This window comes from Chiloscyllium plagiosum, unplaced genomic scaffold, assembly GCF_037043375.1.
Source record: "Chiloscyllium plagiosum isolate Xiang-an unplaced genomic scaffold, Cpla_swu_hap1 HiC_scaffold_42, whole genome shotgun sequence".
Taxonomy (NCBI): domain Eukaryota; kingdom Metazoa; phylum Chordata; class Chondrichthyes; order Orectolobiformes; family Hemiscylliidae; genus Chiloscyllium; species Chiloscyllium plagiosum.
In genome coordinates this window covers 63,958,539-63,973,766 of record NW_028270180.1, presented here as the reverse complement: position 1 = coordinate 63,973,766, position 15,228 = coordinate 63,958,539, and positions in this window count along the sequence as shown.

The following is a 15,228-nucleotide window of genomic DNA, read 5'->3' as shown; positions in this document are numbered from 1 at the left end:
ACGTTGTGCAGAGAAATCGCAAATCGAATTTCATCGGGACAAGTGTGAAGTGATGCATCTATGATTTAAAATGGAAGAGAGAAGTACACTAATTGACTAATTGGAAACATTGATAAATAGATGACCTTGGATGCAAATCCGTAGCTCCCTCAAAATAATGACACAATAGGATGTGGTGGTAAAGGAGGAGTATGGTATGCTTAGCTTCATTGGTCGCAGTATTGAGTACAGACGTTTGCATGTCATGTTGTGACTGAATGAAATTTCATTCGGCCATGTTTGGAATGTTGCGTGTCGTTCCCATTGCCACACTACAGGAAGGATGTGGAGGCTTTGGAGAGGTTGCAACAGAGGGTTGGCAGAATGTTGCCTGGATGAGAATGTGTTTACTGTAAGGAGGTTGGACACAGTTGGATTGTTTTGCGAGAATATCGGAGACTGAGGGGTGACCTGGTACAGGTATATAGCATTAGGAGAGGCTATATAGTTGGACAGTTGGAATCCTTCTTCCAATGTAGAAATATCAAATACTCGGGCGCCTCGGTTTAAGGTGAGAGTGAGAAGTTTTAACTGAGGTGAATGAGGCCAGTTGTCTTTACCGAGAGGGTGGAACTGCTCAGGAGATGGGAGAGGTGGTAATGAGCGCAAAGTTTTGAAGTGGCATTGAGACAGAAACATGAACAGGCAGAGAATAGAGAGATATCACCCATGTGCAGGCAGATGGGATTAGTTTAGAATAGCATAATGTTCAGCACAGCCATGGTGCTTTTCTATTTTCTAACTTAATGGCATCTACATGTAAAAGCGCCTCAAAATCCTGGATGTTTCATTCCATTCCATACCAGGAAAGGTGAGGAAAGGTGAGGTCACCCTGTTAGGAGTCTTTTACAGGCCTCCTAATAGTCCTAGAATCATTGAAGAAAGGATAGGGAAGGTGATTCAGGAGATGAGTGACAGTAATAGGGTGGTTGTTATGGGGGACTTAAACTTTCCTGATATTGATTGGGAAAGCTATAGCTCAAGTTCGTTAGATGGGTCAGTGTTTGTTCAATGTGTGCAGGAGAGTTTCCTGACACAATATGTAGACAGGCCAACAAGAGGTGAGGCCATACTGGATTTGGTTCTGGGTAACGAACCAGGCCAGGTGTTACAATTAAAGGTAGGTGAGCACTTTGGGGATAGTGACCATAATTCGGTGATTTTTACTCTCGTGATGGAGAGGGATAAGTGTGTACTACAGGGCAAGAGTTACAGTTGGGGTAAGGGAAATTATGATGCGGTGAGGCATGACTTAGGATGTGTGGCTTGGAAAAGTAGACTCCAAGGCAAGAGTGTAAAGGATATGTGGAACTTGTTCAAGGGGCAACTATTGAGTGTCCTTGATAATTATGTACCTGTCAGGCAGGAAGGTAAGGGTCGTGCGAGGGAGCCGTGGTTTAATAAGGAATTGGAATCCCTTGTTAAATGGAAGAGGGCGGCCTATCTCAAGATGAGACGTGAAGGTTCAATTGGGGCGATTGAGAGTTATAGGGTAGCCAGGAAGGACCTGAAGAGAGAGCTAAAAGCAGCAAGGAGGGGACATGAAAGGTCCTTAGTCGATAGGATTAGGGAAAACCCTAAGGCTTTCTATAGGTATGTTAGGAATAAAAGAATGACTAGGGTAGGAATAGGTCCAGTCAAGGATAGTAGTGGGAAGTTGCGTGTGGAGGCGGAAGAGATTGGGGAGACACTGAATGAATACTTTTCTTCAGTATTTACTCAGGAACAGGGCATTGTTGTAGATGAGAATACTGAGTCACAAATAAGTAGAATGGATGGCTTTGAGGTATGTAGAGAAGAGGTGTTGGAAATCCTGGAAAAGGTGAAAATTGATAAGTCCCCTGGGCCTGATGGCATTTATCCTAGGATTCTCTGGGAAGCAAGGGAGGAGATTGCAGAGCCATTGGCCTTGATTTTTATGTCCTCTTTGTCTACAGGAGTAGTCCCAGAAGACTGGAGGATAGCAAATGTGGTTCCCTTGTTCAAAAAGGGGAGTAGGGATAGCCCTAGTAACTATAGGCCGGTGAGTCTCACTTCTGTTGTGGGCAAAGTCTTAGAGAGAATTGTAAGGGATAGGATTTATGCACATCTGGATAGGAATAATGTGATCAAGGATAGTCAGCATGGTTTTGTGAAGGGCAAGTCGTGCCTCACAAACCTTATTGAATTCTTTGAAAAGGTGACGAAGGAGGTTGATGAGGGGAAAGCGGTAGATGTGGTATATATAGATTTTTGTAAGGCGTTTGATAAGTTTCCCCATGGTAGGCTACTGTAGAAAATACGGAGATATGGCATTGAGGGTGAGTTGGAGGTTTGGATTAGGAATTGGCTGGATGGAAGAAGACAGAGGGTAGTAGTTGATGGCAAAGTTTCTTCATGGAGTGCCGTCACTAGCGGTGTTCCGCAAGGATCTGTTTTGGGACCATTGCTGTTTGTCATTTTTATAAATGACCTGGAAGAGGGGTGAGAAGGTTGGGTGAGCAAGTTTGCGGATGATACGAAAGTCGGAGGAGTTGTTGACAGTGAGGAAGCATGTGGCAGGTTACAGCAGGATATAGAGAAGCTGCAGAGCTGGGCAGAAAGGTGGCAGATGGAATTCAATGTAGCTAAGTGCGAGGTGATTCACTTTGGGAAGAATAACAAAAAGATGGGGTACTGGGCTAATGGTCGGATACTTGGTAGTGTGGATGAGCAGAGGGATCTTGGTGTCCATGTACACAGATCTCTGAAAGTTGCCACCCAGGTGAATAGTGCGGTGAGGAAGGCATATGGCGTACTGGCTTTTATTGGTAGAGGAATTGAGTTCCGGAGTCCTGAGGTCATGATGCAGTTGTATAAGACTCTGGTACGGCCGCATCTGGAATATTGTGTGCAGTTTTGGTCGCCATACTATAGGAAGGATGTGGAGGCATTGGAACGGGTGCAGAGGAGGTTTACCAGGATGTTGCCTGGTATGGAAGGAAAATCGTATGAGGAAAGACTGAGGCACTTGGGGCTGTTTTCACTCGAGAAAAGAAGGTTTAGGGGTGACTTGATTGAGGTGTACAAGATGATTAGGGGGTTAGATAGGGTAGACAGTATGAACCTTTTCCCGCGTATTGAGTCGGGTATTACAAGGGGGCATAGCTTTAAATTAAGGGGGGGTAGATATAGGACTGATGTTAGGGGTAGGTTCTTCACTCAGCGAGTCGTTAGTTCATGGAATGCCCTGCCAGTAACAGTGGTGGACTCTCCCTCTTTATGGGCATTTAAGAGGGCATTGGATAGGTATATGGAGGATAGTGGGTTAGTGTAGTTTAGGTGGGCTTGGATCGGCGCAACATCGAGGGCCCAAGGGCCTGTACTGCGCTGTATTCTTCTATGTTCTATGTTCTATGTTCTATGTTCTATTTCTCTCCCATTCTCCAAAACCCCAATGGGTTCTAGGTCAATCTGATCATTATAACCGAGGTGTGGTCTGACTTGTACCTTGCATTGTTTTAGCAAGACCTCCCCATTTTTAGACTCCGTTCCCTTTGTAATAAAGACCAGCATTTGATTTGCCTTCTCAGTTACCTGCTGACCCTATTAGCTACCTTTTGCAGATTGATGCATAAGAATTCCCAAAATCCTTTGTGCAGTCAGTCTGAAACCAAACGGTGTTACCCCGACAGTAAGTCGGGAATGTGCTGGAATGTGTTATAAAGGTTATGACAATAAATGGTAACTGGATGCTTAGAAACAATGGGAGATGCATGATTTTATAAAAAGGGATATTTTTAAATCTGTTGGATTCTATATTTTGGTGTGACCATAAATGGCAGAATACATAAGGGTGGGGGAGGCTAGTTGCGGTAGAGGGATATTTCAGAAGCATTTTGACAAGTATCAACAAGGGCTAAAAATTAGCTCGGGAGAGAATAGGGCCCCTGAAAGGTCAATGATGTTGTCTGTGTAGAATCACTGCTGATGGGTGAGATACTGACCAAATATTTTAAGTTCCGATTTACTATGGAGAAAGATATGGAAGCTCGGGTACTTGGGAAAATACACAGTGATGTCTTGAAAAGAATGCACATATGAGAACAGGAGGTGCTGAATGTCTTAAAATGCAAAAAGTTAGATAAAACCTTGGGACATGATCAGATGTATCCCAGCGCCTTGTGAGAAACGAGGGAGGAAATTACAAGGCCCCTTCCAGAGATATTTGTATCATCGACAGCTACTATGGACCAGTGAGATTGATGGCGGGGGTGGTAAGTTGTTGGAGGAGATTCTGAGAGAAACAATCATCGTGCATTTGGAAAGGTAAGGACAGATTAATGATCGTCAGCATGGCTTTGTGCATGGGAAATCATGACTCAAACCTAAGTGTGGAGTTAGACAAGTGACAGATCAAAGCAGAGCAGTACATGATGTCCACATGAACTTTAGCAAGGCATTTGACAAATTTCTGCATGGCAGACTGGTTAATAAATTTAGATCACACATAACCAGGGAGCACTCACCAACTGGATACAAAACAGGATTGACGGTGAGAGACAGAGCGTGTTCATAGAGGGTTGCCGCTCAAACTGCAGGCCTATGACCAACGGTGTGCCGTTGGGTTCGGTGCTGGGTCACTGTTGTGCACCATTTATATAAACAGTGTGGATGATAATACAGGAGTCATGGTTAGCAAGTTTGTCAGTGAAAATGAAATGGGTGATAAAGTGGACAGTGAAGAGGATTATCGAAGAGTACAATGGGATCAACAGTATTGCTGGACCAATGAGGTTATGAATAACAGGTGGAGAAATGCAAGATGTTGTATTGTGGTAAAGCAGACCATGCTCGACTTGTACAGTAAATGTTCGGGCCCTGGGCCGTGTTGTCAATCAGTGACCCAGTGATGCAGGTAGACAGTTCTTTGAAAGTAGCGTCATGGGTAGACAGGCTGGTGAAGCAGGCATTTTGGGATGGTTCCCCTTCATTGGGCAGAGCATTGAGAGTAGGAGTTGGGATGTCATGGTGTATCGGTACAGGATATTAGTGAGGCCACTTTATAAGCATTGTTGATTATCTGGAAAAAATCAACTTGTTCACGTATGTCCTTTAGGGAGGGATATCTGACATTCTTACATGGTCTGGCTCACATGTGACTCCAGTCCCACAGCAATATGGCTGACTCTGAGCTGCCTCTGGGCAATTAGCAGTAGGGCAATGTATGCTAGTCCATCCGGTGACATCCTTAGGCTGTGAATGAATCAATGAAAATACATATGTCCATCCTGACCTTTGCAAACAGCTCTAGTTGCAGCAATTCGTACTGGTTTTCTAATATTGTTCAGGCCTTTGCCCCTCTCTGTAACACTCTCACCACCTCCAGCACCTTCAGCTCTCCCTGTTCCGATCATCTGATTAAATGCTCACAATGTTTCCTCTTCCTACTGTACTCCTGCTAGGAGAAACCCTAGCGATCTCTTTAACAAATGTGTCCACGTTTCTAAACATTGGCTGCTTCAGAATTGATCGTTTTTTTCATAGAACATAGAACAGTACAGCACAGAACAGGCGCTTCAGCCCACGATGTTGTGCCGACCACTGATCCTCATGTATGTACCCTTAAATGTCTGTGACCATATGCATGTCCAGGAGTCACTTAAATGTCCCCAATGACCCTGCCTCCACAACTCCACATCTCTTAATCAAATCTGTTAAGTCCTGGGCCAAGACCATCCGAAGTGGGGAAGAAGCATTGCGAAGGTGTCAAGCTCCTCGAGATTTGCTGTGGGGAAAATGGGAATCCAGGAGAAAACAGCACAAGGAGCGTGCTGTCACACCAATGCCCCAACTACCCCCTTTCCATGGCCACCTTCTGCCCCAAGTGTAACAGAGTCTGTGGAAGGCCACATTGGTCTGTGCAGCCAAATCCAGACTCCCCACCCACCCCCCAACTGAGAGTGGGAGAGAGTCAGCCTCGTCTGTGACCCACCGCCAAAGAGATGATAAGATACCAAGGTTGAATCCCCTCACAATTATCCCAGTACCTTTGTTACAAATTCAAACAAATCCCTGCTAATGCAGTGTCTAATAATGTGATATCACTCAGTATCTCTCCATGTGGTATCCCTCGCTGTGTCGGTCTATTTGCTGCCTCTGTCAGCATTTCTCCCTCTTACAGATGGTCTGAGATCCTGAGTCAACAGAATTCTCCATTCCAGGGAGATGCAGCTGCACAGGCCAGGGATGGAGAGTGGGATTTTCGAGATCTCTGCTGGACTCGGTGCCACTCTGCATGAGTTATCCTCACTACATCAGTCTAATTTCCCATTCTGTCTATTTCTGTCCCATGCAGGTAATCAGGATGTTCCTAACTCCTGTCTGATCCATCGCCTCATTGAAGCTGGTTAGTCAGCCAGAGAGAGATGGAGAGGGAGATCTGGAGCCTTCAGTAAATCCTGCGGCCGGTAAGATCACTCACAGTAAACAGCACAGGGTGGGGGTAGTAGACTTCTATATTCAGACACGGAAGACAGGACATGGATACAGAGCTGGGCAAGGAACAGCAACATTCTAGGCTTCATTTCCACCACGTTGTGAGGGTCCTGCTTTCACCTTTGCTGTACTGGTCCTCAATGCAACAGCAAGGCATCAATCCTGGCCCATGCTGTGTTAGTGATCTCTGTAATATTCTCCAGTCCCAATAATCCTTCCTCTGTTTGGAATCTCCACACCATTCTCTCTCGCTCTGTCTCTGTCAGGTTCTCCAATCCCTAACACCCTAATTCCTAAACTTCTGCAGTAGATACTAAATTCCTTCATCCCTGTAAACCCTGACAGTCCTGTCTATCCCTGTAAGATCCTCCCACCAATACCACCCTCCATGTCACTGTATTTGTCTTTAACCTCTCCATCGGTCCCTACCTAGGTAATCTTCTCCAGTTCCTACAACACTTCCTTAGCTGTGAAAAAATTGTAATCTGCTTATCCTTCTCCAATTCTTTGATCTTTATCTTGTTAAATCTCACCCTCATTCCCGACACCATACCCCTCGCGACCGCAGGAACCTCTTTCAGTTTGTGCAACCCTCCCCATTTGTGTAACTTCTCCCACCCAGTAATCTGGCATTCTCCATTGCCTTCCTATCTATGTAGCCTCCAGAGCCTAGAAACCGCCTTATATCTGTAAACGTCTTCAGTCATGACAACCTTCCATATCTCTGTTAGTATACACAATACTCTCCTCGATGAAACAGCTCCCTGTCTGTGCCTCTCAGTCTGCCTACCTCTTCCTTTCTCTATCCCTATCCCTATCTCCAGAATCTAATCCAGCTCCCTCTATCTCTGTAAATTCCTCCAATCCCCAAACCCCTTTGTCCCACTGACATTCTTGACCAGATGTAACTCTGTTTAACTCTAAGATCCTCGAGCCCCTGTAAGCCTCCCTATCTCTGTAACCTCTACGCATCTGTTCAACCTCCCCACTACTGAGGAGTGACTCGCTGTATTCGCCATAAGGCAGATGGAATGACAGTGAAGAGATATTATGGAACTATCTGTTAGCTGCAGAATGACCATCGCTGGGAGGTGAATACTGAAGGGTTGTTGGGATAGGCCATAGAGTCAGAGAGATGTACAGCATGGAAACCGACTTTTCGGTCCAAACCATCCATGCTGAGCAGATATCCCAACCCAATCTAGTCCCAATCAGTAGATTAGGCAAAAAGCCAACAAGTTGTGAACGAAGGATGACGTCAATGCATTAATGAGAGTCATATGGATCTGAATGTGAAAAGTGGAGCTGAGAATAAAGAAGCAGCAGCAACCGTTAGCAGGAATTCTTTTGTAGGCACCAAACAGTGATGGGAATGTCAATATGGTTACAGTCAGGACACTGAATGTACTTATGGCAAGGGCAGTACAGTAACTGTGTGTGACAGTGGTCTCCATGCTGACTGATACAGCAATGAGTATCAGTGCTGTAACGGATAGAATCCTGGATTGTATGTGAGATGGTTTTCTATAACGTCATATCATATTTGTAGATCAAATGCTGTGTACTAATAAATATCCAATAATCCCATTATAAAGGAGTTTTGTGAGCAGAGACCCATAATATTATGCAGGATATATTGAGTTTGTGCTCAGACTATGACATGTAGGAGGGGAATGAGGCCATTTGGCCCATTGAGTATGCTCTGTCCTTCAATCAGACCATGGCTGATCTGATACTGTTCAACTCTATTTTCCTGCCTTTTCCACAAAACCCTTGTTTCCCTGATTAATTAAAATCTGCAGAAGGTGACAGAACAGTTGGAGAGATGGACAGAAATAGCAAATTGAGTTTAATCTGGACAAGTGTGAGCTGATGTCAAATTCAAGAAGAAAGTTAGCATACTGAGGGATATTGATATACAGAAGGATCTTGGTGCACATCAGTAACTCCCTGACAATGGCAACTGAAGTGTTTCAGATGGGAAGGAAAGCAAATGGAGCACTCGCCTTCATCGGTCACAACGTTGGGTAAAGTGGTTTGCATCTGATGCTGTAATTGTATCAAATGTTTGTTTGGTCACATTTGGAGTACTGTGCGCAGTTCTCATCTCCAGAAAATGTGGAGTCTTTGGAGAGGGTACAAAAGTGGTTTATCAGCACGTTACCTGTGTTATGTTTTTAAGGGTGTCTTAGGTGTTAAGAGGAAATTAAACAAAGTTGGATTGCTTTGTGAGAGTATCAGAGGCTGACAGGCGACCAGGTACAGGGATATAACATTAGGACAGGGATAGATGATGTGGATAGTCAGAATCTCTTTTCCAATGTGTAAGTTTCAAATACTAGAGCACAGAGATTTAAGGTGAGAAAGAGAAAGTTTAAATGAGATTTGTGAGGCAAGTTTGTTTTTAACAGAGAGTGGAAGTTTCCAAGCAAGGTCATAGAAACAGAAATGTGAGTAAAGTTTTGAAGTGGCATTTAGACATGAACGGGCAGAGAATAGAGGGTTATGGACCCATGTGCAGGCAGATGGTATAAGTTAGAATAGCATCATGGACAGCATAGACGTGGTGGCCCGAAGAGCCTGATGCTGTGCTCTACTGTTCTATTTTCTAACTTCCCAGCATCTGCCCGATCAGAGCCCCTCAGAATCTTGGATGGTTCATTCCATTTCTCTCTCATTATCTAAACTTCAATGGGTTCAACCTCAACCTACTCCACCTCTTCTCATTAGAAACCTCCTCCATTCCCAGGATCAGCCGAGTGACCCTTCTCTGGAGTGTCTCCAATGCGACAATATATTTCCTTTGGGCACTCACACTGTTCATAATAGTCGAGCTGTAGTCTGACTTGTACCTTGCATAGTCTTAGCTTGACCTGCCTATTTTTAGACTCCATCCCGTCTCTAATAAATGTCAACATTTCATTTGCCTTCTCTATTACCTGCTGAACCTGTGGGCTACCTTTTTCAGATTGATAAATAAGAACTCCCTCAGCCCTTTCTGCTGTCAGTCTGAAACCAAATAGTGTTAGTCTGATAGTCAGCATATTGACATTGTTAGAAAGGATATGTCAATATGCAATAACTGGCCACTTGGAAACACATTTGATAAAAGAGAATTTGTTTTTGAGCCTGTTGGGTTTAATTTGTTGGTGTGAATATAAATGGCAGGTTTGAAAGGGTGTAGAAGGGGTGGAGTGATATAGGGGATTTGGTGTATTTGAATTATCAGAAGCCTTTACGCAAGTTTCAATAAGGGCTAAAGAGTAACTTGGGAGAGAATAAGGCCCCTTAAAGATCAGTAAGGTCGCCTATGTGTGGAACCCGAGGAGATGGGTGAGATATTAGACAAAATAGTCCTGTCAGTATTTACTGTGGAGAAAGACATGGAAGCTCGGGAACTTGGGGAAATAAATAGCGATGTTGTGGAAAGAATCCTCACCAGAGAAGAGAAAGTGCTGGAATCTTAAAACAAATATAGGTAGCTCAATCCTCAGCAGCTCATTAGGTTTATCCTAGAATATTGTGGGAAGCTAGGGAAGAGGCTGCAGTGTCCCTTACAGCGATATGTATATTATCAACAGATGCAGTGAGGTGTCGGAAGACTGGAGGGAACATTATGCTGTTCCATCACATAAGGGCTGCAGGGAAAAGCCAGGAAATTACAGCCCAGTGAGCCGAGTGGTGGGGAAGTTGTTGGAGGAGATTCTGAGAGAAAGGAGCTATGTGTATTTGGAAAGGCAAGCGCTGATTAGAGATAGTCAGCATGGCTTTGTGAGTGGAAAACCGTGTTTCACAAATTGAATTGACTCTTCAAGCAGGTGGCCAAGAGATCGATGAAGGCAGAGCAGTCAACATTGTCCACATGGACAGCGAAGCATTTAACAAGGTTGAAAGGGATGTAGAACATCTAGTCGAGAGGAGGAAGGAAGCTTCTTTAAGGTTGAGGAAGCAAGGGTCAGATAGGTTTCCAGAGGAAATAGCACGATGGCCCAGTGGTTAACACTGCTACCTCATAGCACCACGCACTCCATTTCGATTCCAGCCTCAGTGACTGTCTGTGTGGAGTTTGCACGTTCTCCCCGTGTCAGCATGGGTTTCCTCCAGGTGCTCTGGTTTCCCCCACAGTCCAAGGATGTGCAGGTCAGGTGACCCAGCCATGCTAAATTACCCATAGTGTTCACGGATGTGTTTGGTGCATAAGTCGGGACAAATGGAGAGAATTAGGTTGGGGGAATGGTTGGGGTTGGGGTACAGTTTGGAGGGTTGATATGGAGTTGTTGGGCCAAATGGCCTGTTTCCATACTGTAGGGATTCTCTGAAGATACCAGGAACGAACTGAAGAATGGACTTAGGACAGCTGGAAGGGAGTATGAAAAAGCTTTGTTGGGAAGGATTAAGGAAAACCGTAAGGCATTCGCAACTTATGTGAGGAACAACAGGATGGACAGAGTGGGGGTAGGGCCGATCAGGGATAGTGGAGGGAACTTGTGCCTGGAGTCACAGAAGGTCGGGGATTTCCTTAATGCAGACTGTGCTTCAGTATTCACTAGTGATAGGGACCTTGTCATTTGTGAGGATAGCGTGAAACAGGCTGATTTATGTGAACAGGTTGATGTTAAGAATGAGGATGTGCTGAGTATTGTGTAAAACATAAGGATAGATAAGTCTATTGGACCAGACGGGATGTGCCCAAAGTTACTACACGAAGTGAGGGAAGAGATTGCTGTGCACTTGGCAATGACCTTTGCGCCCTCACTGTCCACTAGAATTGTACCAGATGGTTGGAGGGCAGCAAATGTTATTCCCTTGTTCAGGAAAGGGAATACCGATAACGCTGGGAATTTCAGACCTGTCAGTCTTATGTCTCTGGTGTGCAGATTATTGGAGAGGACTCCGAGACAGGCTTTATAATTCCTTGGAAAACCATAGTTTGATTAGAGATAGTTAGCATGGTTTTATAAGGGGCAGGTCATGCCTTACAAATCTTATTGAGTCCTTTGACGATATGACAAAACACCTTTATGGTTCATACAGAAAGTACGGAGATATGGGATACAGGGAAACCTGTCTGTCTGGATACAGAATTCTTGGCCCAAAGAAGATGATGATGAATGGAAAGCATTCATTCTGGAGCTCGGTGACTAGTGGTTTTCTGCAGGGAGAGTTTACAGGACCTCTGCTCTTTGTGGTTTTATAAATGACTTGGATGTGAGTGGAAGAGTGGGTTAGTAAGTTTGGCAATGCCACAAAGGTTGGTGGAGTGGCTGGTGTAGGTTGCAACGGGACAATGACAGGATGTAGAGCTGGGCTGAGAAGTGGCAGATCGAGTTGAATTTGCAAAAGTGTGAAGTCATTCATTTTGGAAGACTGAATTTGAATGCAGAATCCAGGGTTAAAGGTAGGATCCTTGGCAGTGTGGAGGAAAAGAGGGATCTTGGGTTCCAAGTCCATAGATCCCTCAAAGTAGCCACACAAGCTGATAGGCTTGTTAAGAAAGAATATATTGTGCTGGATTTCGTTAGCTGGGGGATTGAGTTTTAAAGCCGTGAAGTTATGCTGCAGCTCTATAGAACCCTTGGAATATTGTGTTCAGTTCTGGTCCCCTCATTACAGGATGGATGTGAAAGCTATAGAGAGGGTAAAGAGGAGATTTACCAGGATGCTGCCTGGACTGTAAAGCATGTCTTATGAAGAAAGTTTGAGGGAGCTAAGGCTTTTCTCATTGGAGTGAAGAAGGGTGCGGGGTGACTTGGTAGAGGTGAACACGATGATGAGAGACAAAGAGAGAGTGAATAGTGAGAGACATTTTTTACTCTGACATAAATAGCTACTCCAAGGGGGTATAATTTTCAGGTGATTTGCGGAAGATTAAGGGCAGATTTCAGAGGTAGGTTCGTTACATATAAAGTGGTGCGTGAGTGGAATGCACTGCCAGTGGTGGCAGTAAAACTAGATGCATTCGGGTCATTTAATATACTTCTGGATAGGCACATGGATGGTAGTAAAATGAAAGGTACGTAGGTTAGTTTGATCATACAGTCGGATAAAGGGTTGGCATGGCATCATGGCCGAAGGGTCTTGTGCTGCATTGTTCTGTGTTCTGTGTCTGGTAAACTGGGTAATAAGCTCAGATCAATGTAAAAGGATATGGCATTCAGGAGGACCGAGGGGACTGGATGCAAAATTGGGCTTGATGGTAGGAGACAGAGGGTGATGAGAGACATTTTGTTTTTCTGACTGGAGGCATGTGACCAGCGGTGTAGTGGGCCCACTGTTGTTTGTCATTTGGATAAATGGTTTGGATGGGAATATTGGTTTTGTGTTAAGTAAGTTTTTTGGGTGGCACTGAAATTGGTGGTAAAGTGGATAGTGAAGAAGGTTATCTATGGTTCAAAGGATGAACAGTACTGCTCGGATAGTGGGCTGAAGATTAAGAAATGGAGTTTAATTAGATAAATGTGAAGTGTTCCATTTTGGTGAAACAAACCAGGGCGGGACTTTGTACAGTTAATGTTTGGACCCTGGGTAGTGTTGTCAGTCAGAGACCCGGGGATGCAGGTACACAGTTGTTTGAAAGTGTTATCCCAGGTAGACAGGCTGGTGCAGCAGGCATTTGGGATGGTCACCTTCATTGGGCAGCGCATTGAAAGTAGTAGAAGAATGTCATGTTGTGGCAGTACAAGACATTAGCAAGACCACCATGAAACCATTGTTGATCAGCAGGATGAGCTCATCTAGTTCACTTACCTCCTTTAGGGAAGGACATCTGACACTCTAACCTGGTCTGGCCTACACGTGACTCCAGACCCACAACAATTAGTCTGACTCTGACCTACCCTCTGGGTAATTAGCAGTGGGGGCAAATATTGATGGTCCAACCAGTAGCATCCTCATCCCATGAATGAATAAATAAAAATACATATATCCCTCCCTACCTCTGCAAACCTCTCCAGCTGCAGCAATCCATACTGGCTTTGTAACACCGTTCAGACCGTGACCACTCTCTGTAACACTCTTACTACCTCCAGCACCTTCAATTCTCCCTGTTCCTATCGTTTCAATATGCCCTGACAATGTTTCCGCTTCCCAATGCCCTCCCCCTGGTAGCAGACCCGTTGCAATCCCTTTTACACTTACGATGAAAACACTTTCTCACTTCAGAATTTTCAGTACTTTGTGGTGATCTTCTCAGCCCCATAATCTAGTATGTTCCCTTTTGTCCTGAGTAGGGGACCAGTGGGGATTTCTTGTTGAAATTATGTCTATTTCAATGGAATGTCCTTTATTTGAATGATTTACACTGTTCCTTCAAATGTTTTCCACTGTTCATTTACAGGTACATGTTTCAGTCTGTTTAGCCTGTTTACCTTGGTCAGTTCTCCTCTCAAACCCATGTAATTGGCTGTTTTTGTTTCTAGTTGTAGCTTGTCCTTTCTGTGATTCACTTTAAAACTTTATATTTCTTTTCAACTGCACTTTATCACAATTTCCCAGAGGATCTCTCCAAGTGACATTACTCATTCAGTAAGTTTCATCACACAACGGTTGCTCTGAGATAGTTACATCTCTAGCCAGTTGCACAATGTGTTATTCAAAGAGACACTGAAAAAAAATTCTCTGAACTCCTCTTCCAATATCACTCTTATCAGTGTGAATGTCCCAGATTTTGGGAATATTGAAGTTTCCCAAAATTATCACAATGCTTTTATTAAAAATTCTAATTGATTCTTGTTTATTGCAGTGATGAGCAATGAAATGCTGTTCGGTGGCTAAAACTGTTCTGCTGCTTGTGTCCTTGGCAAGTAGTAGCCAGAAATTACATTCAGACTGACTCTACTTCATGATCTGAGGCCAAATGCTTTCTCTGTAATGCCTTTGTTACCCATTATTGTTAGCGTTACCCATTTTGCCTGAATTTCCACAAGGTTGTGAAACATTGAATATTCATGTTCCACCTTTTGTTCACCCTGGAACCATGTCTCACTGCTGTCTCAATCTCTTTTTTTCTCTGTGTCACAAATCCATCTACCCTATTGCAGAGACTTTGTCCATTCCAAACAAAACATAACGTACTCTTTCCCACAATTTCCTGTCACAAACCGATTCACTGATGTACAGTTTTAACTAAACGTTTTCCCATCCTGTTCCTTTCTGCTTGTCTTCAGGCACATTCCCATGCTGCTCTGATGCTCCACCTTTTCTATTTGGATTTGGAGAGCTCCTTTCACCTGAACTCTGTACCTGCGTCCTCACTGTCAGTTTACAGCCCTGTCCATGAACCTACCGACATGATTGGCCAGGACACTGCTCCCAGCATGGTTCCAGTGGGGCCCAGTGCATCGGGATTGTTTTTATTAACACGTGGGATGTCGGTATCTCTGTCTGACCTGCCTTTCTTTCCCAGCCCCAGCTGCCCTTGAACTGAGTAACTTGTTCTGCCATTTCAGAGGGTCATTGAGAGACAAACACTTTACTGTGGGTATTTTGTGCAGACCATGTGAGGATGGGCAGATGTCCTTCTCGAAATGACAAGTGTTTGTATTTTTTGTACATCAGCAATTGTCTCATTTATTTATGGATTATTAATTATTATCTTTAAAAGTATTGTTTTCAATTTCCCCCATTTCTGATGGTGGGATTCAAACATTTCTCCCCGAACATTAGCTGAGGTTTTGGGATACATGCTCTAGCAATAATGCCACCAGGCCATCACTTCGCCTGCTCACTGGTTGC